Consider the following 27,835-nt stretch of genomic DNA (forward strand, 5'->3'; position numbering starts at 1 on the left):
TTCAGAACTCAAGTCACCCCACATCTAAGTAGGAATGGAATTAGAACTGGAACCCAGGCCATTGGACTCCCTCTTGCATGGATGACCCTTTCTTCTGTACCAAATGGCATTTAACTGACTTATTCTTTCTGTTTTGTTTTGATTTTAACGAGCTATTTATGTATTTATTTGGACATTTATTTTTAACATAATAATATTTATTTTAACATATTTTAACATTTTTAAAATTTCAAATCCCAAATTTGGCAACCCCGTTCTAAAAGAAGCCCACCTTGACTCCTCACAATGTTTTAGCTTACTTCAAAAAAAGGTACTTCATTTTCTTAATTAGCTTCTTTCCTTCACAGTCCTTCCTCTTTTCTCTTTTTCTTTACGTATTCCCAACTGCAAGTAACTATCTTTTTTTTTTCCTATTCTCCTGATTTTCCCTTCTTTCTTCTGCCACATGCTAGCTATAGAAATCAGGGCCTTTTTCTAAGTGTTTTCAAGTCAGGCTTACTAAGAAGATCTTAAAAGCTTTACAAACACTGAGAACTTATATTTCTATTCAAAGTTTGACCGCAGTCAACAAATGCACATAGTTATTGTCATTATGTATTTATGTTTATATATATATATATAATTTTATTGCAAGTTTTATTCTATTTGTTTAATTTTTACAAATTGCACCTTAATATTTAAAACAAAAATAAAGGAAATTATTTCAAATAATTTCCTTGCAAGAAAAACAGGCATAAACTAAAGACAGAAATGTTATAGATCTTAGGAGAGACCTTTGTGTATAAAGACATAAACTGCTGTTTGGTTATTTCATTGATCATGCCTTAAGGCCATGAACAGTCATGCCATCAAAAGTCTTCATTTTTATGTGCCTTGGATATTAAGCCAAGCAAACTTTACCAACCATGCTTTCTTGAAGTTTCTAATCTAAGGCAACTAATGGGCAAACAATTGTGTTCAGTTCCGGGCTTCTGGTTTACCAAGGATAGTGATGTGCCCAGAAAAGGGAAACCAAAATGATAAAGGGCATTGAGTCCATCTCATAGAGGAACCGATTGAAGGACCTAGCATGTTTAGTTGGCAGAAGAGAAGACTCAAGGATGACAAGGTAGCTGTCTTCAAGGATCTGAAGGTCCACCACATGGAGAAGGAATTAGATTTGTCCTATTTGGCTCAGATGGTAGAGCTAGGGACAACGAGGGGAAATTACAAGGAGGCAGGTAAGGCTTAAGTCGGGAGTAGCTTCCTGATGAGTAGAGTTCTCCAAAAGTGGGATAGGCTGTCTTTCCCTTCTTGGAGGTCTTTGAGCAAAATCTGGAGAACCAGGGATCAGGGATGTTATCATAGGGATTCCATTAGTATATGTTTTAGTGGAGTTAGGTTGGGTGGATGCTAAGGTCCGTTCTCATTCTCATATTCTAGCATTCTGTGAAAAGCTTAAGAGTTGTTGTTTTTTATATGGAGATCTAATAAACTGATGAGTATATTGTCTTTAATACAGAAAATATGTATATATTTTAATTTTATTACTCATGAGATCTGAAAAATTAAATTTTGGGACCCTAATCTAATTTTTGGGATTAATTCATCAGATTTTAGGTATTCTGGAGAGACGTCAATGTCCTGTCTCTAAGGAAAATTCGCCAGTAAATATCAAGAAATGGGAAGTGAAGGCGGCAAGTCCAAAATGTAAAACTCTTGTAGCTGTTGACAGCTCTGGTCTGTTACCTATCTGCATTGCAACTTGCTTGGGGCTGTGTTCTGTTGTGTAATATTGTGTTAACAGGTTCTCTGTGCTCCTTTGTCTTAATTAAGAGCTACCAAGGGGAATAACCAGCTAGTTGAAAGTTTAGATATTACTCCAAGAACCTACTTTCCATATCTTTTAAAGAAATGACTCCCTTTTTTTGTCTTCTATTACACAATCCTGAAACTGTCCCTGACTTGAAAACCAGCTATAGTCGAGTCCTTTATAACTTTCAGTTTGAAATCCAGTCTGTTAAGCTTAACATAACTATCCATGATGTGAGCCTATCATATCGCCTTCTGTAACAAGACAGATATAAACTTAACAAGAAAGATGTAAACTTAACAAGACAGATGTAAACCTTAATAAATAAACAATAAAAAATTCCATATCTGACAACATGCCATGTAAATATAAGACCTTCCTCGGTCCATCTGATTGCTACATGCTTATCATTCTAGACACTGTCCCACCTTTCTTGGCCATGGTAGCTCATAAATGGGACAGGCTTAAGATGTATCAGTTTCCACAAGGCTTGGATGAATATAGCAAAGGACTAATGCTGCTGCTGATTCATTGTCTCAAAACTGAAACCAGTGCTAAATGCAGAGAATAACAATAGTTCATTTACATGGTATGTTAAGGTTTACAAAGTGCTTTACAAATATGATCTCATTTTAGGCTCACAACACTCCTGGGAGGTAAGTTAAGGAGACTGAAGCAAATATTAGTTAAAGGAGTTGCTCAGGTTCACATAGCTATTAAGTATCTAAGGCAGGATTTGAACTCATATCTTCCTACCTCCAGGTCTAATACTTTATCCACTACACCACCTAGCTAACTACTAAGATTGTTGTTGTGATTATTGTTGGCCAGTTATTTTTCAGTAGCATTCAACTCACCATGACTTCATTTTGGGTTTTCTTGACAAAGATCCTCCAGTACTTTGCCTTTTCTTTCTCTAGCTCATTTGACAGGTGAGGAAACTGAGGCAAGCCAGGTGAAGCCACTTGCCCAGGGTCATACAATTGTAAGTGAATTTGAGCTCAGGTCTCCCTGAGTCTGGCTCTCTAACCACTGTACTACCTAGCTGCTCTCCTGCTAAGAGATACTCTCCTACTAAAGGTAGCATTTTACACTGGAATACTGTGTTAAGTTCTGTAGCAATTGAAGTTATCAGAACAGAATATGGGACATATTGATTCTTAAATTCTCAAATATTATCATATGAGGTAAACCAATTCACTGTCCATAAAATCCCTGAACTTCATGAGATTTATGCTGGATTAGAGAGTCTTTCCTCCTGTCCAACAGATGTATTCACTGTACAGCTTTGCACACAGTAAGGATTTGATGTATGTTGTTTGCAATTGTTACAATTACTAGGAGGAAGTTTAGTTTGGGCCTATATAGTATACAACAAATGAGGATTTAATATGGTCAAATGGTTCCTCTTTAAAAACGCTGGATAAAAACATGAGCAGTGGCATTTTTTTTATACTAAATATTTGAGATGTGATGAAAGATGTGATTACAGGATGAGAATTACAACTGTTGACAAAAAATAGGGATATTGTAAAATTTTAGAGTTGAAAGGTACCTTAGAAATCATTTAGTCCAAAGTCTTCATTTTTTATTTAAGTTCAAGTAAGTTAAGGTGACTTGCCTAAAGTCATACATCTAGTTAACTAGGGCTAGAAACTAAGCCTTTATTCCTATTTTACTATTCTTACCACTACATCATGAGTACACATTTTGGTTTGGTGATAATGGAGACCTCATAATGATACAAATATGCTTTTGTCATTTGGGCAACTAGGTGACACAGTGGATAGAGCACAAGGCCTGGAGTCAGGAAGACATCTTCCTGAATTCAAATCTGGCCTCAGATACTTACTAGCTGTGTGACCCTGCATGACTCACTTAACCCTCTTTGCCTCAGTTCCTCATCTGTAAATTTAGCTGGAGAAGGAAATGACAAATCACTCCAGTATCTTTGCCAAGAAAACCCCAAAATGGGGTCACGAAGAGTTTTGAACAACAACAACTTTTATAATCACGGTAAAGGAGATTTATAGACCATAACAACATAAGAAACAAAAATAAATTTGAGGTAGAGCCAGATTACCTCCATTTCTGACATCAGATAGAAGTGTGAGTTATGAACTGAGAAGGAAGATGAGAGAAGAAGAAAAAAGAGATAGAAGGAAGGAATCTAGATGGATACGTATAGAAGAGGCTTGTTAGCAACTACCTTGATTGAAGTCTCTTTTACCTCCCAAAGATAAAACAAAAGATTATCAATGTATCTCCAAGCAAATTCAACATTATTTAAAGACTAATGGTCTATTTTGATTGGGTTTTAAGTCCACATATATAAAAAAAAGAAACTGCATTGATTTCCTTGACCGCATACTTCAATAGTTTAGATCAGCAGTTTGTAAATTTTTTTTGCCCTCAGTTATGGTGAAGAGATTTCCACATTACTAATTCAGATCTTCTGCAAAATTATCCCCCAGAATTTCATCCAAGAAAGAAGTGAAAAGTGTGATCGCTGAATTATCAGTGATTTTGGAAGAATTGTGAAGAATGGTGTTTGTTGCTAGAAGACTGAATGAAGATGTTAAGTTAACATTGATTCCAAGCAAAAATCTAGAATGAATTGTTAGACTGACTGTAAGCATTTAGAAAGAGAAACTGTGGTCACTAGAATCTAACACAGGTTCACTAATAATGAATAATTCCAGACCTAGCTCATATCTTTTTATGATAAAGTGTTCAAGATGGGCTAGATTCTCATTCTGTCAAATGAATTTGCAACCTGGAAGTAATCTTCTTAGCACTGTACTGTTCATCATTTTTATCAGACACAGATGATGCCATTTTGACAAGCTGATTAGATTATCAGATGACACATCTGGGAGTGATAACCAATACTTTGGGTTCAATTCAACAAATTTTTATGAAGTGCCTCCTCTGAGCAAAGCGCTGTCCATACGTGCTAAGTGCATCGTTGTTCAGTTGTTTCTGATTCTTCATTACCCTATTTGGGGTTTTCTTGGTGAAGATACTGGAGTGGTTTGTCATTCCCTTCTCCAGTTAATTTGACAGATGAGGAAACTGAGGCAAGTAGGGTGAAATGACTTGCCCAGGTTCACACAGCTAGTAAGTAGCTGAGGCTGGATTTGAACTCAGAGCCTCTGAACCCCAGGGCCAACACTCTTTCCACTATGCCACCTAGCTGCTAAGCATACAAAGATTCAAACAAAACTATTCATGTCATTCAGGAGTTTATGTTCTGTTTGAAAGCTACAGCCCAAACACAGTTGAGGATAATTCAGGATGGGTAGTGAAGTGAGCAAAGAATAAATGACAGAAATAATGCCAGGAATATTTGACGAGGAAGAAAAGACATGGAATGTGAGGAGCATCTTCAGGGTAGAGGATTCTGGACAACAAATGCCAAGTCCAGAAATATCCCATCAGCCTCAAATGATGGGAACCACAGAGCAAAATGAAGTGTAAACTGGGACAATGGCTTTCCTTTAGGTTTAAGAAATCCCTTCCTCAAATACACAATGAAGGGGGGGGCATAGCAGTTCATCAGAAAAAACCTATGCTTGTAGTTAGCTCTAAGTCAGGAGACATGGAGGGTGTATGTGATTACTAAAAAGAGTTCCCGGCTCTGTTAATAGAAGTAAAACATTTGGCCAAGAGAGTGATTGATCATCATTGTGCTTTGTGTGCATCTGAATATATCTGGAATATTTTCTTAAGTTCAAGTTCTGTATTTTGAGACACACATTGACAGGCATCAGTGAGACAGCATGGCCTCATGAAGAGGTCATGGGAATTGGAGTCAGGAAGCCCTGGCTTCAGATCCTGATTCTGACACCATGTGACTCTCAGCAAGGCACCTTCTTTAAACCTCCATTTCTCTATCTGGAAAATGAAGGAACTGGAATAGAAAGGCTCTAAGGTTCTTTCTAGCTCTAAATCCAGGATTCTATGCTCCTAAACTAGAATATAGCTGGAGAAAAGTAACCAGGATTGTTAGTTAGTATTCAAGAAACTCAGTTTAGACTAACAGATGACACAAAGCTAGAAGAGTTCATGCAAAGATTATTTAGTAGAAATGAAATTGTTTAGGCTATAGGGGAAAAGATTAAGGGAGAATATGAGAGATGGCAAATGAGGGGAATTCATTTCAACAACTTAATTTGTACAAAACACCATGCTTAGGTGCTGGGGATACAAAAATAGTTGTGGTATGCAGATTTCGTTCTCAAGAACTTAAACTAGGGAGGAAAAGATGTCCCTAAATAATGAAGGTAAGAGAGAGAGAGTAAATGCAAAGGAGAAGTCTAGGCAAACCATTATGAGAAATTTGAGGATGCAGAAATAACTTTCAGCTAAGTGGGTGGGTGCTATTCGAGATGACCTCTAAAGTCCCTTCAGACTATAAATTGATGACTGATCTTACGATATAAGATAAGTTAAGGAGGTCAGTTACCAGGACTGGCAACTTGGGTATCAGGGCACGGCAGAGAAAAGAGTCAAAATTAACTCTAGAATTATAAACCTAGTCACAAGATAGAATTATTTAAGAATCCTTGTTTTAGGAAAGAAGAGTGCTTGCCTATGGTAGAGGATGAACATGAGTGACTAACACTGTGTCTGGCATCATATCTTTTAGGTCTCCGATACAGGAACATTGACTCTGTCAACGTTCAGTGGTTTTTAACTGATCAGTGATATACTATACTTAGAAAAGGAGAAAAATAGATCACCATGTTAAAAAACAAAGCAAAATTGGTCAGTGTTCATTATGTACACAAAGTCCTTCCTACTTTGGAACTATGACCTAGTTTTGTCTCAACCCTTCTCTGGTCTATACTGGCCTGTTGAAGTTCTGATTTTGTCCTTTGTCAACTCAATCTGAAGGAACTTAGACTATACCAGGTCCATTCCATGGTCAATCTGATGATTAAAATTACTTCTCAGATGTGCCCAAGATAGTTCTAATAGTCCTAGAGTAAACTAAATAAATCCATCATAGAGAATATCTCAAATTCTAAGCCAGCCTAAAGCTACCATTGATTCCATAGCCAAGTTCCTATGAAAAAGAATGCCTTTAGCCAGGACAAATTCCAGTGGGCTCTCTGGGATTCCTGACACAGGACTAGAACCAGACTAATCTCAAAGGACAAAAATTAAAAAATGACATAGGCAATCATTTTTAATTATATTGTATCCCAGCATATTCAATGAAAGAAGTAAGCGAGCATTTTTTTAAGCTCCTTCTTTCAACCAGACACTGTGCTGATCACTTTACAAATGGTATCTGATTTGAACCTTCCCAACAGTCCCAGGAGGTAGGTGCCATCATTATCCCCATGATATAGATGAGAAAATTGAGGCAAACAGGTAAAGTGACTTGCCCATCACACAGCTAATAAATGTCTAAGACTAAATTTAAACTTGAGGTTTTCCAGACTCCAGGCCCAGCTCTGTATATCCACTGTCCAACCTGGCTTCCTCTATTATTTAAAGACAATATTCTGTATACTTTTTATCTTCAACTCCAAAAAGAATCTACCTATACCTTGTTTTTACAAAAATTATTTATTGGAAGAAATCTAGAGAACACAAACTAGATCCGACTGACGGAGTTAATAGATTGGGAGGGGGGTAGGAGAATTGAGAAAGAGGCCACACTGGAGACCAAGAGGGATGCATTACAGTAATGTCTATCCAGTAAACTATTTGCAATCTTTGCAGCCTTGCATGCCCCATTTAGATTAGCCATTTAGAAAAGCAATTTGGATTCAGGACACCTGGGTTTTAGCCCTATCTATGGGCAGGTCGTCATAAGCCCAATTTCTCATCTGTAAAGTTGGCATAATATATACTTTTACTCCATTTGCTTAGCAAAGGTTGTTGTGAGGTAAGTGCTTTGTAAACTTTGAAGCACTATACAAATGAGTTATGGAGCTGTTTTGGTTGTCCCTGACTCTTCATGACCCCATCTGGGGTCTTCTTAGCAAGATACTAGAGTGATTTGCCATGTTTTTCTCATTCCAACTCATTTTATAGATGAGGAAACTGAGAAAAACAGGATTAGGTGACTTGGCCAGGGTCACACAGCTAGTAAGTGTCTGAGGCCAGATTTGAACACAGGAAGATGAATCTTTCAGACTCCAAGTCTGGCAGTCCATCCATTGTACCACCTAGCTGCCCCCATGCAAATGTAACCTATCATGATTATTACATCATTATGTTATATCATTATTTAAATTAATTATTTTAATATTTATTATTATTTTCAACTTCACTGTCCCCTAACTACATCTTTTCATCATAACAACAATTCTCCATAGAATCTACACTTTAGGGTCTAAAACAGAAAGTTATATGGACGTTGCAAATATTATGAAATATGCCATAAAGAACCCACCCCAGAGACCACATCATAGAGAGGGTTCTCCCCTTTCTCTTCCTCTCCTACTGAGAAACTGGAGAACTGGCCAAATTATCAGTGTTTCATCTTAACTAAATACATGATCTCTGGGGAATCTCTTTTTATCTCTCACTTTTAAAACCACAAGAAAATCTCTTGAAGTTCATAGATTGGTGGAATTCAGAGATTTGGTGTTTGGGTCTGAGGTTATACTACCTTTTAGCCAGGCTGGCTTTGTCTCTCTGCTGTTCCCAACGGGCCACAAATTCTGCACTCAGGCCTTTCATGCTGACCTGAACCTTACCCATTTTACAAGGCAGACTGTGTCCTGCCCAGTGTCTTAAAATTCAGAAGCAGAAACCTAGGCCCAAGTTCAAGTCTTGTGGCCACGTCTCTTGTCGTTCTTTTAAGTAGCTTCAAGTTTACATTCCTGGTCCCTGGTACCCCTGGGTATAGAATATTATCACCTAAAATCCTCTGTAGCCTCAATCCTCTTATGGTTTTATGACACTCTTTGCTGTTAAGATTCACATTTTTAAAATACTCATTATAATTAGCAACAATAATTATATATTTGACCGTTATATTACATTTGTTGCCATGTATACCTTGGATTACATTTTATTTTTGTGAATATATCAATGTATTTAAGTTATAATTATTGAAGATCTCTTTATGTCACAGTTTCATTCAGTTAATCTCTTAAAACATTCATAAATTGTTACATTTTAACATAAATGGTTACAAAGAATATTCGGCAACTAGAAGAAAAACACCACCCACCAAACTGTTAATTGCAGGCCTGTTTTCCCTCTGCTCCCTTTTTGGCTCATGCCCCTTCACCCCACAGAAACCATCATGCTTTGTTTGCAAACACTGCCTAAGGATCCATATCCCTAAGGATTAGCTTTATAAAGCACAGCTTGTCCCTTTATGCCATGTGTACTTGGGAATTATCTGCCTTAAAGGCATCTCTCTCTTAGACCCCAATGGGAAGGAGATAGCTTTTTAGTTGCTTCAGTTTGCAGATAGAAACCTGACCTCAGTGGTCATTCTTTGGAAACAATAGCTTTGTCCTGGTGCCTGACTCTTCCCCAAGACAAATGAGCATGCACCAGTCTGCCTTAAGGGTTCAAAAGGAAGGAAATGAAGGAAAAAACGTATTGAAACTCATTGTTAGCATATGCATGGGTCTGAGGCTGGCATTGGAAAGTCATCGTGCTAATTCCTAGAATTGTCCTTTTTGTCTCAAAAGAATGGATTTTTTCCTTATGATGTATTTGTTTTCTATCCTAAAAAACCCAGAAGAATCAAAAATCATCAGACTTCCAATTTGCTGCTTAAGAAATAATCAACCAGCTTCAGCCACAAATCACCCTTCATCATGATTGCTAATATAAACCTTGTACCCAAGGAAATGCTAGAGGAAAGGCAAGTTTGCCATGGAAAGCAAAGTGGTCAGTGTTGTGTTTGGCATTAGAAGGCCTAGGTTCAAACCCTACTTCTGTCACTTGGTGCCTTGGTGACCTTGGGCCAGTCTCCAAACTCCTCCAGGCCTCAGTTTGCTCATTTGTAAAATGCAAATTCTGTGGCTCTATGCTTCTATGAACTTGTGGAAACCTTTCAAATTCTATGATTAGTTATAATATTGTCTCTGTTTCGGGATTTTGCTGTCGTACAACATAGTTCTTCCCCTATTTTATTGTTGATGAACTTTTCCTCTTACCCATCCTAATTTACCTCTTGAAGCTATTTTGGATTTGAAAGCACCCTGTTTTGGTGTGAGGGGAAGGTAATATTTTCAGTATTCTTCCTAACACTTTTCAATGATGCCCAGCATCCTAGGCCTCGTTTTGGATGCTATAGCACATGAAGTCAGTATCTTTAAGGAGGAGATGCCAACAAGCTCCTAAGAAGTAGTCCTTTGAGCAGGGGGGAAACCTGCAGCCTCAAGGTCACATGAGACTTTCTAGGTCCTTGGGTGTGGGACTAAGTCCAAGAACAAATCCCTTTATTAAGGAGATTTGTTCTGTAAAGTTTGGATTCAGTCAAAGAGCTGCACTTGAGGACCTAGAGTGTCACTTTGGCTTCAAGGTCTCAGGTTCCCCATCCCTGCCTTAAAGAAACACAAAAGATAATTCATTTTTATCCATTAATGTTTAAACCATGATAATTGACTCAATTGTTGAAACTTTTCATCATAACTCTCATTTCTATCCTTTGTCATCTCCTTACTAACATCTTGTGTTTAAACATCCATTTTTGAATGGAGAAAATGAACCCCAGAAGCCATTCAGTCTAACTTTCTACCCTCTCCAGGAATTACCTCCATGTAGAAGTGTGCAGGAAACTATTCAACAACTGGATCTCTGGAGGGGAAATGTATGCATGACAAACTTCTAAGTTTAATTGGCATTATTAGCATTTTCTCCATCACTTTGTAGACAATCAGCAAAACAGTAAATCAAGCCCTCATTCTGTACCATTTTCTGATTCCTGGAATGTACAGGCTACCGCTGATCATATAAAAATTGCCTCTGGGTCAAAACAAGCTGGTACCAGGACGCAGCCACCTCCACAGCACACTGACAGGTGACCACTCACTCCTCACCCAAGCATTACAAGACTTCACAATCTAACACTGGCTTAGATACTGCCCTCTACTGTTTGCTGTTGTTTCCTGGGTGATGGACTTATCTCCTCTCTGACCTTCTGGATGGAGTCTCCTCTTATGTCTCCTGTAGTATCTAGAGGAGCCCTGCCCACCCCACTCCCCCACTCATGGACAAGCACTCTCTTCAGTGTTTGTTAGTGATGATGACAGCGCTCAATACATATTTGCTGATTGATCGACATATAAGGAAAGAACATATTGACTCTTGTTGCACTTTTACTTGGGAATCAAAATCAATTAGAAAAGCATTACAGAACTACATGAAGAATTTATTGGTACCTAACCTGAAAGACGTCAATTGAACTTCCCCTGATGCCTTCATTTCAGATAAAGCAACGTGGAAAAGATTTAACAGAATCTAGAAAGAGAAAACTCCAAGTAGCAACAGTTTCTCTGTTTGAAAAAGCTCCTTGTCTCCATTTACTTATCAGCTTTATTTTCACATGAAAAGGACGCTTAATGCCATTCCCGAAACTACCATTTCTTCTGATTTTACTCTCATTTGTAGCATGAATTTGAAATGTTTCATCTTTAGCTAATTTTTTACATTGACAGAATCTAGGTTTTTAAGCAAAAGTCCACTAATCTTGATTATCCTTGTATTGATGAGAACCTATCAAAAGACAATACATTCTTTCTGTACTTTCTACATATATGCTTTTGTCGATGTAGTTATGTCCGCCATCTATGCAGACTGAAATGACTCCATGCCTTGGTAAACTCCATGCCTCGGAAATCACTATGGCTAAAAAATGTCACTTCCCTTCAGCCAATCTAGTGATGGACCGCTTGGAATCTAGCGAGGCTGGTCCTTGGGTGACAGGCATCCATCACCAAGCCATTCTCAAAGCTTTCCCAGCAGAGACAGCCATGGCTAGCATAACCCTAGAGAGACACCGAAGTAAGACTTTGCATGGGGACAGGCAGACAGAAGAAAAAGAAAGAAAAACATCCCAATGAAACTTCTGGAAAAACCTTTATCTTATTTAGATAAGCTACTTGACCTGCTGGTTTGTTAGTCTCCCCAACCTTCTCACCACTCACTTTGGATTTATTTTGTGTCTGATCTGGTCCTGTCCAGTAGAGTGTAAACTTCTTGAGGGTAGGGTCTCTCTGACATATGCATTTGCATTCTCCGTAATAAATAATAAATTTTATAAATACATTTAATAATAATAATAAATACATTTAATAAATGTAATAAATGCTTGTTGACTGAATAATTCAATGTTGCAGAAGACTACGTCATGAAGAAGGCATCTGAGATACTCAGCTAGGATTTTCTCTGTGTGGTCTGGATAGAATTTGGTTGTAAATATTGGGTAGCTAGGTGGCACGGTAGATAGAGTGCCAGCCCTGGAGTCAGGAAGACCTAAGTTCAAATTTGGCTTCAGACAACCCCACTTGTCTCAGTTTCCTTATCTGTAAAATGAGCTGGAGAAGGAAATGACAGAGATCACTCCAGTATCTTTGTCACAAAGATTTGGACACAACTGAAATGACTGAACAGTCGCAATAACAACTAAATGTTGTGCGAGAAATGTTTAAAATTTCAATTTTATCAGCGACTCTGGCTAGTGCTTTTCTTTTTATAAAGGTTAATAATAATGGTGATAGCTAACACTTATGCAGTGCTTACTATATGCAAGATTTTCCTCCAGAGTTTCTTTTGACTAGGAATGAAACACAGAAAACCATTTCCCCTCCCTCTTCATCACTGTACAAGTAGTACTTTGTACCCAATTCTGAAATAACTCGAATAGCTATTTAAAGTTAGAGTGTAAAAGGGACTGGCATTCTAAATTAATATATACAGAATGCAGAGAAATATGACTTTCACAAAGTCAAAGAGATATAGGTTTTCCTGGTATTAGGAATAATGAGCACCTTGACCAGTCATCCTAATAAATGATGAAAAATAAATTCATCTTCTCAGCTAGTTGCTACATCAAAATAACTGTGTCATCAGTTTGCTCAAGGAGGGGCCAGGGACAATGAGGAGGCTTTGATTAACGCCATCAATCCAATTCCTCCACCACTAATCAAGTACCTACTGTGTGTACAAGTACACTACACAGTATTTCGAACTATAAAGTGATTTTAGATAAGTAGGTTACCCTCTGCCTTTGAGGCAAAGACCATCCAAAGTTCAGTCACCGGAGGCTTTGTTCCTCTTTACAATGCTGTTTCCCAAATTGGATTGAAACATAAAAAGCGGTTTTCTTTATATCAGTCACCCAAAAGAAGCTTGTCTCAGAACAGAGCTGATGAGTTTAGAGACACAGAGAAATGAGTCCTAGGTTCCAGTCCTGATTTCCCTGCTGACTAGTGTCTGACTTTGTAAAAGTCTTCTTCCTCAACCTCATTGACCTCAACTATAAAATGAGGGTGTTGGCCTTGAGGTTTGTTATGATTGATTTTTGTGTTCAGTTTAACAAATAATTATTAAAAGCCTACTGTCTAAAAGTAAGAGCAGCTACCCCTGGAGTAATTAGCCCTGGAGTCAATCTTTCTGAGTTCAAATCTGGCCTCAGACATTTACTAGCTATGTGACCCTCAGCAAGTCATTTAACCCTGTTTGCCTCAGTTTCCTCATCTGCAAAATGAGCTGGAGAAGGAAATGGCAAACCATTCCAGTATCTTTGCCAAGAAAACCCCAAATGGATCACGAAGAGTTGGACATGATTGAAATAACTGAACAGCAGTAACACTGTCCAAAAGTAACTGTGCTGGGTACCAGGGATACAAAAATGAGGTACTGACACCACTGTCCTCAAGAAACACCAGTCACTTGTGGGCTTTGGGAGGGGGAGGCAGTGCAGGAAAGGATGGGGAGGAGTAAGATATACTTATCCTCCTGTGGGAGAAGTAAGATATGCACACAGATAACCACAATACCAAGGGAGATGTGGTCTTTGCAGAGGTGAGGCCCAGAAAAAGTCACCCTGAGACATCTGGGGAGAGAAAGAGAGACCAGTTTCAGCTTCTGGGATCCCCAAAGGCTTCATTCACACCAGATGTGATGCTAGAACTTGGCCACGAAAGACAGGACAGTCACATAGGGATAGAGAGGCCATAGCACACATGAAGGATGGTATAAGCAGAAGAGGGATGGGTGAGAATAGTGACTAGTGATGAGAATATTGGCCAAAGGATAGAGTGCTTGGAACATTGTTGGGGGAGCACCATCATGAGATAAAGACAGAAAGCTACAAGACAGCAGAAGGCCTTGAATCCCAAGGAGATAGTTTAAGCCCTCTTTTATAGGTAAGCTGCTGGCAGCTTTACAAAAATATATTCGAGTGTTGTAATCAGTGGTACATTAGGAAGACTGCAGGAAGTCAAAAATCACATCAACAAGGCAGTGCCCACTCTTGGAATTTGGGGAGTTTCCAGACACTCCTCCCAATCTGAAAAAATCCTCCCAGATGTAAGCATCCATATAAGCCTTTCCCCTGCATCAGGCCTAACTACCCAGGGTCCTTTTCATGCTTCAGGTAGACGTGGGGGTGGATGGCTCCCTGAGGTCCCTGCCAACACTAAGGTCCTTAGATTCCTTGCACATTGGTGGTCTCACTTCTCCAAGTACTGAAGCAAGAATTGGATTGGTTTGGTGGGGCAGACTGGGGTGGAGACCAGTGCTGGCCCCTGTGTCTTATTCTGCAGCTCCAGAGGTTCATGGCTAGCCTAGTGATTTTATAAAACATTTTCTCCTCTCCATTCTTTATCAATCACTGACAGACTCATTGTTTTATAATGTGCTTCTCAGCAAGCTGTTTGCAACTCATCGCCTGCCTTGCTTTATAATCCATAAATATTTAATTCCTTAATAAACTGCTTATATGTAATATAAAATGACTGATGCGGTCCTCTCCCCCCCACCTCTTTTAATAGTGCTACTATTTGCAAACCAATTCTTATTTTTTCCTAAATAGCAATATGTTTCATAAATGTTTGAATTTCCTTTTTCCAAGAAGCAATTTATTTAAAGAGGTTGGGAGAATGACAGGCCAGAAAGCGGCCCCTGCCTATTGGAATACGGTCTTACCCTTCCTCTGGCCTCATCCCTCCCAACCTGCAAGCTGATAAGGTGGCTACAGATCAGCTTTGAAATTGTGGGGCAGGGCAATTACCTTTCTCTGCACAGACTCCCTGCATCAGGTCAGCCTTCACACCTGCCCACAAAATGTTTATATATCATGGGCAAACATGCCCCCCCCCCCTTTGCTCTGACACCCTCCATCTAAAGGACTGTTTCAAGGTAGCCAAAAAGAAAGATGCCAACACCCTAGTGTTCTCCCCTTCTTCTCCACTATCCCAGTTTGCTTTTCAATTTATCTTCTGTGACATGAAATAATTTCTGATGTTCATCATTTTATTTCAACTTTTAAATCTAGCCCAATTAATCATTTATTGAATGCCTACTTTCAAACATGCCCTTAGCATTTTTCTCATCATTCTTAATCTCTTGCTTACTAAGTTTAACTTCCTGTCAACTCATCAATACGCTGCCTTCCACACAATAAGGTAAAAATCCTGCTTTTGAAATCCCCTAAATTTGACCCTCTCTACTTTCTGGTTCATCTTAAAGTGACCACCATGTCCAAGTCAAGAAATGAGCTTTAAAAAAGAAGGGAGGGGATAAAATTGGAGTTGGGCCTTTCTTCGAAGATTGGAGCATGGGTTACACTAAGCCATCTACACTCTCTAATCAGGCCATGTTATTGTCCAGGGTTAGGAACATAATCTATAGCCATGCAATAGAAATTTTCCTATTTCTAAGCCAAATACCTCACACAAAGGTCAAATATTCATCCTTAGACTCTTAAAAATCATGCTCTAATCAACTGAACCAACTAAACAAAATCCATCAAAATATTCCATTGTGCTGTCCATTTTTGTACCCAAAAGGAGCAATGCCTCATTGAAATTGTTCCCAAGTTCACAAACACACCTTTGTTTTTCTAGTACACAAAGTTTCTTTTGGCTATTTCATAGGTGATCTTATTCTAATTTAATAGTTAATTCAACCTGCGTATGTATTCTGTTAGGTTTCTCTGCAGAACTCCATCTGACCTGGTTACCTGGTCATACTGTGAACCTTTTGTTTCTGATGGCTATTTTGGACTAACGGCTGTACAGTACCAACAAGTGTGGAATACTCTGTTCCTGGGGTGGGGAACCTGAGGCCTTGAGGCCCTATGTGGCCCTCTGGGTCCTCGAGTGTGACCCTTTGACTGAATCCAAACTTCACAGAACAAATCCCTTATTTGATCAGTCATAGAGCATCACAGAAAAATGAATAGAATAGTAGAGTTTATTTTATACATGTGCCTCAGTTCCTCAGTCTGTATTTTGTCTCCCTGAGCATTTGGGGTGATGTTTGTGATACAGAAAAGGCTGGCTGGGCATTGGGCTAGATAACCTGTGATATGCCTTTTAATGCAGATATTCGCCAATTACCTTTCTCAGTTTTAATAGTCATGATATTTTCCCCTCTCCAATTTTTCTTTAAATGGTCATATATGCTTACAGATGTTTCTATTTTTTCTAAAAAGTTCAATTCTCATTTATAGCCATGTCAGAAGCAACAGCATTTTAACCTTTATACAGCCATACCTTATTTTGTGGATTGGATGTGTTCTGCAAAACATAACATAAACTAAGTTGAATTCTCTTTAAAATGTGCAAAAGAGCTCACTATTTCCCTGGTGAATTCTACATAAAGTCAAGACTCCTTTCTGTGATATGAATTATCTCACTAATTGTCTGATGTCATAAATGACTTCAGAGTATTTTTTTAAGACCACGTTTTCTCTCTCTTTTTTTTTTTTTGGTAGAGTAGACAGGGTTAAGTGACTTGCCCAGGGTCACACATCTAGTAAGAGTCAAGTGTCTGAGGCCAAGTGTCTGAGTCTTAGGTCCTCCTGACTCCAGGGCCAGTGCTTTATCCTCTGCACCACCTAGATGCCCTCAAATCAGGTTTTCTTCAAATCATGGATGTCTAAGTACCAATACTCAGTTGTCACCAATAACATCTGGAGATATTGCCAGAAGACTCTTATGCACAAATTGGTGACTTATTTTTAAGACAAAATTTGCTCAGCCATCATGATAAGGAAATCCAAGCATATTCTCTCAGAATGGCATTACTGTGCCAGTATTCCTTACGAGAAGGTGGAAGCAGCAGGTGATGCTTCTGATGATTTCTGAAAACAATACCTATGTCCATTTCCTGACTCATACGTATAGTCTGGCATACAACATATAAACTCTAACACATTGTTGGCTTTGATTGTACCTAATCTCCCTGCAACCTAACATCAAAGGGGGAACAAGGACCAAAGATGCTCTCCAGACTCAATGGGTCCTCCTCCTCCAGCAAACTATTGCCAAGGACCTTCATTATTTCCATTGTGAAAAATTGGTGAGTGAGCCACCTAACCCAGACCTAAAATGTCAAACACCTGAATTTTGCTTCTCTTCACAAGAAAGTGATCCCTTGGCCCTAATTTGATAGTCATTTACATAGTGTGTGTGAGTGTGTGTGAGTGTGTGTGTGTGTGTGTGTGTGTGCGTGTGTGTGTGTTGGAATTGGAAGGGATTTCAAGAGGTCACGTTCTATACCTCCCTTACCCTTCATTCACCTTCAGGCAAGACTACATCTAAATCATTTCAGACAAGAAAATCTCTTCTATTTTTAAAGATGCCCAGAAGAGTTTTCCCCAATCTCCCTCGATAGTCTATTCTTATGTTAGAACATTCTTTCATATAGCAAACCTAAATTTCTCATGCTACTGTTTTTAAACCTATTCCCTCATGTTCTATCCACAATAGCGATAGAGGGCAGGTTCTACCTCATGTGAAGATGAAATAGAATGTTTGTAAATACAAATATTTATAAATATGTATATACACGATGGACATGTAAATGCACATATATTCCCCAAATTAGGAGGGTACTGTAGGAAAGGGTCATGGGTTTAATTCCTACATATATCATTTAGTTTCATTTTATTCTATGATCAAAAACTGCATCCCAAACCTGACTAGCTAGCTCATAAATGAATGCCAGTCATCAAGGCAAAAAAGAGCACTGCACTAATGAGATGGTGTGAATATATAACTGCTACCAGGAAAATAGCTTAATGATTAGGAACTTCTAATGGTACATCAGTTATGTCCTCTCCTTCTGTGAAGGACAAATATAGGAATACAAAGCACATGAAGACCCTGGGCATTCGCATGTACATATATTTGTACATTTAATGCTCCGATGAAATAAATAATAAATTTATCTTTTTAAAAAAAAATATTTATATGATCCTCTTCTCACGTAGGCATTCCTGACAACCATGGAGATCCTAACCATCCCTGCCTTCTCATCCTGTGCCATCCCTCTTCCTATCTTTCCATAAATTCCCCACTGGGAATCTACTCAATGTACTAGACATCTTTCCCTTCAAAGGTTCATAATCTTTTCTGTGTCATGGACCCCTTTAGCAGTCAGGGAAAGCCTATGGACCATTCCTCAGAATAGTGTTTTTTTAAATGTGAAGGAAGTTATTTATTGAAATAAAGATGTACTTTTTCCCATCGAAGTAGTCCAAGTTCATGGACTACCAAAATCTATCCACAGACTCCAGGTTAAGAACCTCCAAATCTTTTCTTATCCAATGGGTACCAAAGGTAACCTGTCTTTATTCTTGCTCATAGCTAGCCTACCACTATTTCTAGTCAAACTCTCTTCCATGATGTGTGATGCTTGTCTTTTTTAGTAATACGTACCCATTGTTCAAACCCACCCCGCATTTGTGTCTTCCTGATCCCCTTTGGGTCCCCTGCAATGTTTCTTCTTCTGAGTCCATGGTATTTTATAATTGGCTGCCATATAGCAATCCCTAGGAGAATACTTTTAGTGAAAACAATTCAGGAAACAGTTCAGGATCGTTAGAAACACTGCACTCCTCTCTATTTAATTCCAATGTCTTGCTGTACTGTGGAAAGAACTCTGGAGTCCCAAAAGTTATTGGAGCAGAGCTTAAGCTATGGCAGGGCCAAAATGGAAGGGTTTTAAGCATAGACTCAGGCTTGTTATTCGAGGACCTGATAAGTTAGAGACTCATCCCCAGAGGAAAAACTATCAGGTAACAAGTTATTTTGGCCATATTAACTCATGGTGATGGCATTTAAAAGTTCTAGGATTGTTTCATCTACTTTGGCAAGAAGATTGACCACACCCAGTGAAATAGCAAATTCTTGAAATGCTGAAGTGTGTGCTTGTGTGTGTGTGTGTATAATGTGTAGTACATATGTATGTGTTTGCATGTAAATATTCAAACATGTATTCAGTTAACATCACAATAGGATAATGTACAATTTGATTCAGGGGGCAAGGGGGGGAAGGACAAAATCTAAGAGAGAAGGAATTAGGAATGTTTAGCCTGAAAAAGAAAACTAAGGTGAAACATGATAGCTGTCATAAGATTTTTGAAGGGCTACATGTGTAAGTTGGAGTAGAATATAATCTATGTCATTCTAGCAGGTAGAATTTGGACCAACGAATGAAAGTTTCTGAAAGGAAGAGATCAGGTCAGTGTAAGAAAACAATTTTTCACCAGTTAGACCTGCCCAACAATAGAACTCCTTTATCAAAGTACTGAGCTCCCCATCACTTGGCAGTGTTCAAGAAAATGTAGCATGAAGAGTGGAGAGTATTGAGTAGAAGTTTGGACTATATGACTTCTAAGACATCTTCCAACTCTGTGATTCTGTGACACAGCCTTTCTTGTTACAACTTATCACTTATTCACAAACATGTTTCCTCCCCCAAGAACTCTCTTGGAATTTCAGTTAGCAGATTCTCATCGCATAAAGCTTTGTCTCCTTTCCTAGGACAACTAAGGATACAGATATCCCTAATTTTTAGGCAGTGTGGTGCCCCATCCGCCAGATGGGTATACCATCATCCTGTGGTGAGTATTACCACAATACATACATGCACCCTATGGCAAACCAATCTCTGCTTTAAGGATGTACAATCTTTGCCTTGGAATAACCCCTTAGATACTTATCATAAGAAACTATGTCTCTGAATGTGCTTTTTATATACTTTGCAATAGTCTTCCCACTTCAATTTGAAGACACTTTTTTTCCGGCTCCTTCAAGGAACAGGCACCTCCCTTAAACACCAACATTGTTCTGTTTATCCAAGAAGCTTTATCCCACTTGGGTATACCTGCTACTCATGAATCACTATCAATGCCCTGGGCTGCCACTTCCCAATCTCAGAAGTCTGCACCATTCATGAAAATGTTCACCATGGGCCACATATCCCACCCTAGGAAAAAACTAGACCATTCTTCCTCCACTGAGATTCTATCTCATTTCCAAATTGAAAATACCTTCAACAACCAGAACACATCCTCCCTGAAAACAGTATCTCCCCAACTGCCCTTTTCTTCAATCTTACGTCTTCTACAAGTGTTTTTCTGAAATTCAAAAGGTAATAATCAGCCTTACAAGAAACATCTCTCATTAAAATGTTTTTTCCTCTTTCAACAGAAATGTTTTCTCCTGCTATGTAAGCCTTTGAATATGAAAAACAAGCTCCTTGATTTCACTTCAACTCAACCTTTTGTTCCTACCAATTCCACCAAAAAGGTCCATCAGAGTGACTAAACATGAGGAAATGCCCAATGTTCGTCCCAACCTGCTTATGTGGTTCATATAATAGGAGGCAAACACTCTCTTTCCCCTTCACCATTCAAGGTTTTCAGTTTTGAAGTTTAACAAAGTGCCTTTACACCATGGGTCTAATTGTACTTTTATGGTAAATGTTTCCAGATTCTCATTAACATTAAATAAATCCCCAATTACCACAGACCTCTACTCTAGCCAGAAATGATTGAGACCTCTCTCTTGCATATACATTCTTTCATTCACACTCCTTATAATATAGGTGGCCCCCAACATGGTCATCACTCCAGAATCATGTAAACTTTTTAAATGAACCATTTCAGGGGCCTCAGTAAAAACTACAGTTTGATTTTCATTACTAGCAATTTACATTCCAGTTCTGTTAACCCATGGTTAAAGATGACCATAAACACAGGGATAAATTAAAACCAAAGACAATCTGAAAAACTCATTTCAAACATAATTATCAATGTCCTTCCCCACCAAATGTTTTATTGGTGCTACTATTATGTAGCCAAGGCTAATTATATGAATTTTGTCTCCTTTGTTGGACATTCTAAATCCATACTGGAATAGAATGAAGGCAGGCAATAGAGGGTAAAGGGACTGGATAATTCAGATTTAATGACCAGCCCTCAAATAATCAAGGGTTGACATTTGAAGTATTATCAGGAATATCATCGAATCTATATATCTATGTCTTAGAAGTTTGTATGTATATTTTTGGAGGGAAGTAGCATTTGTAAAGGAAGGATCATTTGGTTTTGGGAGGACTGTAGGATTTAGAACAGTGCTTATATTCTGAAGATGACAATTTGGGCAAGTATCGAAGTAATTCAGATCAAAACCATCCTCAATTCAAGGAAAATGTATGGCTCTTTTTAAACCTGAATCATGGATTTAATTGGGAGTGGGTATGTCAACCTGAACAAGGAAGTGAAGGCATCTCTTCTTCATTCTTTACATTTGCATCTCACTTTGGAATTCCCTTCTAATCCCTTGTACTCATGGGATAGCCAGTTAGTGAGTTAGTTAGTACTACTTCTTAGTCTATCTAGGTAGCACAAGCATTGTTTATCCATCTCTGCTCATCTTACACATGCACTAATTCATTCTGTTAACGTCAACAACAATTTGAAATCGTTAGAAACCCATGGCAACAAACACTCTGTGAATCAGAGGATTAATTGGCACGAAAACCAGGCCTGCTTAAGCATTCTGAGGATTTCATCTGCTCCTTGGCAATATGTGCTATGATAGCACCGAGAATTCCCTTTTCCACAAATACCTGAACCAGGAGGCATTCTACTGCATCCCAAATTAGGTGTAGCCGTGCTTTGGGCTTCGGAGCTGTTGCGATAAACAGCTGGTGGTGTTGCTGTCCCCGGCCTCAAGCCTCAGAAGGACCTGTTTCAGTGATCATCTTGTAAGCTGGTAGCTCCCTGTGTCAGGTGCCCACAGCTGAGACACAAGCCTCATCACTCGTGGCCAAAGGTGGTTTCACTGAAACCCTCCCGCGCTAGAGTGTCGAAGCTCTAAATGAGCGCCTCTCCATATATTCCCCACCCTTCCATATCCATGCCCTTGTTAGGTTCCACGTTTCCATTTAGAAATGTTATTTGGGCAGCCAACTTCACAGATTGGATCCATCTCAGAGCTGCCCTGCGAAGACATCTGTGTGAAGCTTCATTTAAAACAAGGAAAAATTGAAATAGCGAAAAACGGCAGCCGCTCTGAGCTATTTCCTAATGAACCTGTTTGTCCCAAGCGCTGTGCTGAGGAGCCTCTTCTTGGTGAGAACCCTTTATGCATATTAATATTATGCATGTTTTCCATGTGACTCCTCGTGACTTGCCCTCACCCCCTCCTTCGAACTCATTTAAATAAAAATAATTTATGTGGACATTCCTTCAGTCAGGATTTTCTCTCCCCTCTTTCTTAAAGAGGTCTATAATATTTCGTTGATGCTTTGCGTCCAAACGGGGTCGTTATGCTTTCGCATATCATTAGGGCTTTATAAAGAACAACAGCGACATCTGCATGTACCGCAGCGCCAAGGAGATTGGGAAAAAATACAGAAAACAAACCCCAAATGGGCTTCGAGGCTGTCTGGCTCTGTCTCCCCAGCAGCCCCTGCCACCGCCATAGATGGTAGTAATTGTACAGTGTAATCACATCATGCCTCATCTGAATATTCATAGCAGAGACAAAGCTTTGGAGAATAAGGATGGAGTGGGAAGAATTTAAATATAAAACAGCATCTCATTTCCAAATCAAGTCCTTCACTTTACACACTCTGCACACTCTGTACCAGCCATCAGTTTTACAGTCTGGAAATGGGAGATGAAGAGGGAAGATGGCCAAAAGAAGGAGAAACAAGAAAAAAGGGGGCAACAGTCTACCCTCTTAATAGTCTGAGGAAAAAGAAAACACCAAACAGCAACAGGAAAAAATAGCAAAAGTGATATTGGAAGAGTGGCGGACAGTGGCTAACCAGCTGCTGTTTTACCACGAATGAAATAGACTATTGAAGGAGGTTTATAAAGCTCCCAATTAATATGTTGTGCATGTATAAGATCTACAAAGAACTCACTGTATTCCTGCCCCCCACACCCTCTAACCACCACCTTCCTTCCCTGCCCAGTGCCAGAGGAGAGAGACCTCAGCTACCAAATAATTGATTAATCTCCTCAACAGTGACAACACTCTTCTCCAAAAAGAAAGGAAAAAACCAAACATACACAAAAAGAGGTGACTGTTCCCGAAAGGGGGTGTAAATTACCGCTGACTTCTTCATTCTCTTTTGCCCCCCACCCAAAAGACAAATTATAATCCACATGTTAAAGTTCGTTGTCTTCATTTTCTTTTTAATGTGGTATCTTTTATTAATATGAACCCCAAACAAGGGTTATTTGTAGAAGCCTCTGCCACTGCGTTCCCCAAAGACACTAGTTTCAACCCACTGGAGTTTATATTCCTTTAATTGTCTAGTTGCAGGAAGATTTCCCATTTTTAAAATATGCCACTCTGTTGGAACTAGAAGAATCCAAGGTTGAATCCAACTTCAAAGGTTTTCAAGTCATAATGATTTTTAGCAAAAATAGAAGACAGATCATGCAATGAGTCCCTGGTTTTTGAAGATAGACATCATAGGGACCTTTTCTTCTCTCTATCTCTCTATCTCTATGTCTCTCCCCAACTTTGTACTTCTCCTGGCTCTGAATGCCCCTTGCTAACACAGCTTAATGATATGCAAATGAAATATGCATAAAACCATTCTACTGTATGATGATTAAACACTGGAGACATTAACAGCCGACGCTTCACTCTTTGACTGTAATAATCTTTCCAAATATCCACTCTGATTACGGAGTTATGGAGACCCATAGCAGTTGGCAGAGAGAGAGAGAGCATGAGGGAAGGAAGAAGAGATGAACAGAAGCAGCACCCATCTCTGTGTTTCTCCCACTCCAGAGGACGTATCCCCCCCTTTTGTACTTCTTTCCTATTGCTGTCCTTTGTAATCCATCCATGCGGTTGCACCAGGGTGATTAACGGAAAAAACCCTCTTTTCTCTTAATGTTTCAAAGCTCATTAGCCAAACGATTATTCCTCATTAACAGCAAAAGCTCATTCATTAAAAGGAAAAATATGCCCAAAAGATGCCAGCGCTGTTAATCCTGAGCCCTGTAACCGGGCTGTAAATCCCATACCACTTGTATATTCCATAGGAAAGGGACACGCGCCAATCCATATTAAAAAAAAAAAAGAGGAAAGGAAAAACAGTTTGTATGTTTTGTAAAATCCGCAAGAGCAGCAATTAATATTCCTGTTGTATGACTTTATTTTTGTCTCTCCCTTTTGTTTCCAGCGCCCGCCCCTGGCTCAGCGCCCAGTGCCAACAGAACACCTTTCAGGATCCACAGCAAAATAGACAACGTAAGTACCAGTCGTCCCCTGAAGCCCTTTGCCAGAATTTAAAAAAAAATAACCACCCTAAAAAAACATAGAGGAGAGAGACTCTTTTCCCTTCCTTCTTTCCCCTCCGTTATGCCACCAGGGTTTCACAAGTAGCACCTTCCCAATCTTCAAGTTTGTGCATGTCTCTGTGGCATCCCTCCTCCTCCTTCACTCCCATAGTGGATCTTGTAAAAGGGCTTCAGATCGGCCCCATTCATCTCCCTGGTGATAGCAGTGAATGTAGATAAATCTCTGACTGCCTGCTTGCTGCTGGAGTATGATTTTTATTTTGTCTTCTCTGTATACCTGGGTCAAAAAGTAGGATGTATATATGCACACATAGAGACACATGCACACTTCCTCCTCTCCATTTCCCTCTCTTTCTCCCTCTCCCACTTTTTCTCCCACATGCATATACCCCACATATGTGTGTATGTGTATATATAGACACACATATTCACTTAGACACATAGCACAAGGACATATAAATATCTAAATAAGTATTTTCAGCTTATCTGAGAATGTGTGTATGTATATATATATATATATACATATATATGTATACACATATATACACATACCACTGCCTATATGTCTATGAGCATGCATAGATAGATGCTGATCTATTAATTTATACCAAGCTTTATCTCCATACAAACATGCCCTTTCTTCTCCCAGCAGAGGCTATGTACAACTACAGCCCTAAACTAGGAAAGCTGTATTGGTTCCTTAAGATTTCTATTTGTAGACCTTTATGCTGCTTTCTCCGCATCTTTTTTGAGCTGTAGAATTGGCATCTTTCCCTCAGGTTTTCCGAATGGCAAGTGGTACCGGTTATGGCATGCATTCAGGCGGCTTCCTATGGCATTTCTCTTCCGATGTCGGCTTCTCTTCTTTGTTTGTTGTTGACTGGACTGGGGGTAATTTTTTTTTGGAGTTAATTATAAACCAACTTGAATAGCAAAGATGCCAACAGCTTGCAGCAACAACGACAACCCCCCAAAAAACCCACAAGTGCCTTCTGCTGCGACAGATGCCCAGATTGCCCCTGGCATGGGGGAACGGGCACAAGGTTTTTGTTGTTGTTGATTATTATTTTTGGTTGGTGCTCTTTCCGTTATTCGTTTTTCCTCGTTTCCCTTTATTTTTTAAAGACTCCAGGATCCTGGCCTCGGCTTGGAACGAAGTGGTGTCATGGCGGAGACGACGGCCTTTGTCTTTCAGGGTGTGAAAGCATCCGCTGTGCTAGCTCCACTGCGGCAGAATCAAGTTTAAAGAGAAAAAAAGTCATTAAAGTCAGCTTTGTGCCTCGTTGGTGGGGGAGTCCCCCAAACCCCAAAGAGCTAAGTCCCTGTGCCCGAGGAAGGGCTTGCAGTGGAAGAACCTGGCCGGTAATCCTGGCATTTGCGCCTTCGGTAGCTAGTGCTGTTCGCTCCTGGGGGTCTGGATAATCTCCCTTAGCTTTACCGCACTGTCTGGCCCGCATACAGGGCCCCCGTAACATATACCCGCTGCTGTTATCACACGAAACTGTGGCGTTGCCACTGAATGGATGGCACTGTGCCAACTCTTCTGCCATCCGCCCTTGCAGCTTTTTTCTTTCCTCCCTCCCTCCTCCTCCTCCTCCTCCTCCTCCTCCTCCTCCTCCTCCTCCTCCTCCTCCTCCTCCTCTCGTCGACTTGACGTTAATTAACACACGGGTTAATTGATTTTAAAAGCCGAAGAATTACAGTTAACTTTTCCCACAGGGTACAGACGCCAGCCGCTTGGCACGACTCTGCCTTCCGCACTGGTGCAGGGGGGTGGGGGGCCAGGGAAAAGCCCGCAGCAAAACTAGCAACTGCTGAGGAAATGTTGCTTGCTTATTGGAGTAAAGCTGATAGAAGTCGACGTGATACTATCTCATCCTTTACAATATCTTACTATTATATTTCGTTATAAGTAATCAAAGCATAGCCCCCCTCCTTTCTACCTTGCCATAATACTCCTTCTCTCTTTAAAAAAAGGAAAAGGAAAGCTCTTCAGAAATTCTTCTAGAATAAAAAAAAAATCTTTCCCACATCCCATGTAGCACCCCCAGAATCTCTCTTCTAATAAGAATAACAAAAAATTAACCGATGCCATTATGTTTCTTGAAGTAGTTCCAAGGATGAGGGCTGCCACACCCCAGACAACAGTGGCAAAGGGAGATTTTTTTGAAATCATGTCTCTTTTTTCCCCCTTGGAATACCATTTTAAAATTCTAGTTCCTGCCAATGTGTTGCTTGAAGTGAAGGCTCTCAAGAAGGAAGAAGTTGGTTCATTTGTAATTAAGAGCAAAATTTGCCTTGTGAAAGCTCCTGGTTGGGTGTTTATTTGTTTTTTGTTTTTGTTTTTTGCTTTCTGTCTCCTTCACCCCCAAACCCCTGTTATAAAAGAAAGCAATTGATAGTGCAGTTGCGGAGGAGATAGGGCAAGGCTGGGAACTTGCTGCTTTCACCTTTTGCTGCTTTCATTTTATTTCATTTTGTTTTTGAAAAGCACGTAGCAAGTGAAGCGACAAGAGGAATCCATTATGCAAATCATGTCACATTTGCATAATGTCTCATGACTGGAATATGCAAATGATCTGTATAATTTATGAGTGCCAGTGTCTGTCTAAAAGTGTTTCCCATAATTTACAAAGTGAACCTAGGAGACATAGAGAAGGCAGCTAGCTCATTCCCAGAACCCATTGCCAGGAAAGCATCCGTAAATTTTCTTCCCTCCTAGTATCATCAAATGCCTTCAGAGAGAAATTAAAGTTCCTAATTGTTATCACTCCTTAAGCATCTTTCTTTTCTTTCCTTACCTTTCCATTGCCATGGGTGTCTCCCTTAACTCTTTGCTTAAAAGTTCACAGAAGTCATTTACCTAGGGCATGGAATTTCATAGAATCCTACAACTGGAAGAAATTGTAGGGGTCGTCTAAAACAACTTAATAATTTTGCAGATAAGGGAACTGAGGTCCAGTGAGGAGAAGTGATTTATTTAAGGCACTATATAGCCATTGAGTGGCAGAGCCTAAACTCAAACCCTTATCTTCTGACTTTCTTGAGTTTTTCAGTTATATCTGACTCTTTATGACACCATTTGGGGTTTTCTTGGCTAAGATTCTAGAGTAGTTTGCCATTTCCTTCTCCAGCTCATTTTACAGATGAGGAAACTTGGACCAACAGGCCCAAGGGCACAGAGCTAGGAAGAAGCTGAGGGCAGATTTGAACTCAGGTCTTCCTGACTCAAGGCCCAGGGCTCTATCTATGTTACGGTGATAGTC

The 27,835-nt window shown here is 39.5% G+C and overlaps 1 long non-coding RNA gene across 3 annotated transcripts in view; it reads left to right on the forward strand.

Annotated features, from left to right (window-relative positions):
* LOC140521449 (uncharacterized) overlaps positions 1-27,835 on the forward strand; it is a 251,463-nt gene that overhangs the window by 191,512 nt on the left and 32,116 nt on the right. For 2 of the 3 annotated variants that reach the window (XR_011972940.1, XR_011972942.1), the window contains one exon: positions 24,452-24,519. This is a non-coding gene — a long non-coding RNA (uncharacterized lncRNA). Of the gene's footprint in view, positions 1-1,592; positions 2,144-24,451; positions 24,520-27,835 lie in introns of those variants that run through there. The other variant, XR_011972941.1, reaches the window with a different exon arrangement.

The sequence above is a fragment of the Notamacropus eugenii genome, chromosome 1 (genome assembly GCF_028372415.1).
Source record: "Notamacropus eugenii isolate mMacEug1 chromosome 1, mMacEug1.pri_v2, whole genome shotgun sequence".
Classification (NCBI taxonomy): domain Eukaryota; kingdom Metazoa; phylum Chordata; class Mammalia; order Diprotodontia; family Macropodidae; genus Notamacropus; species Notamacropus eugenii.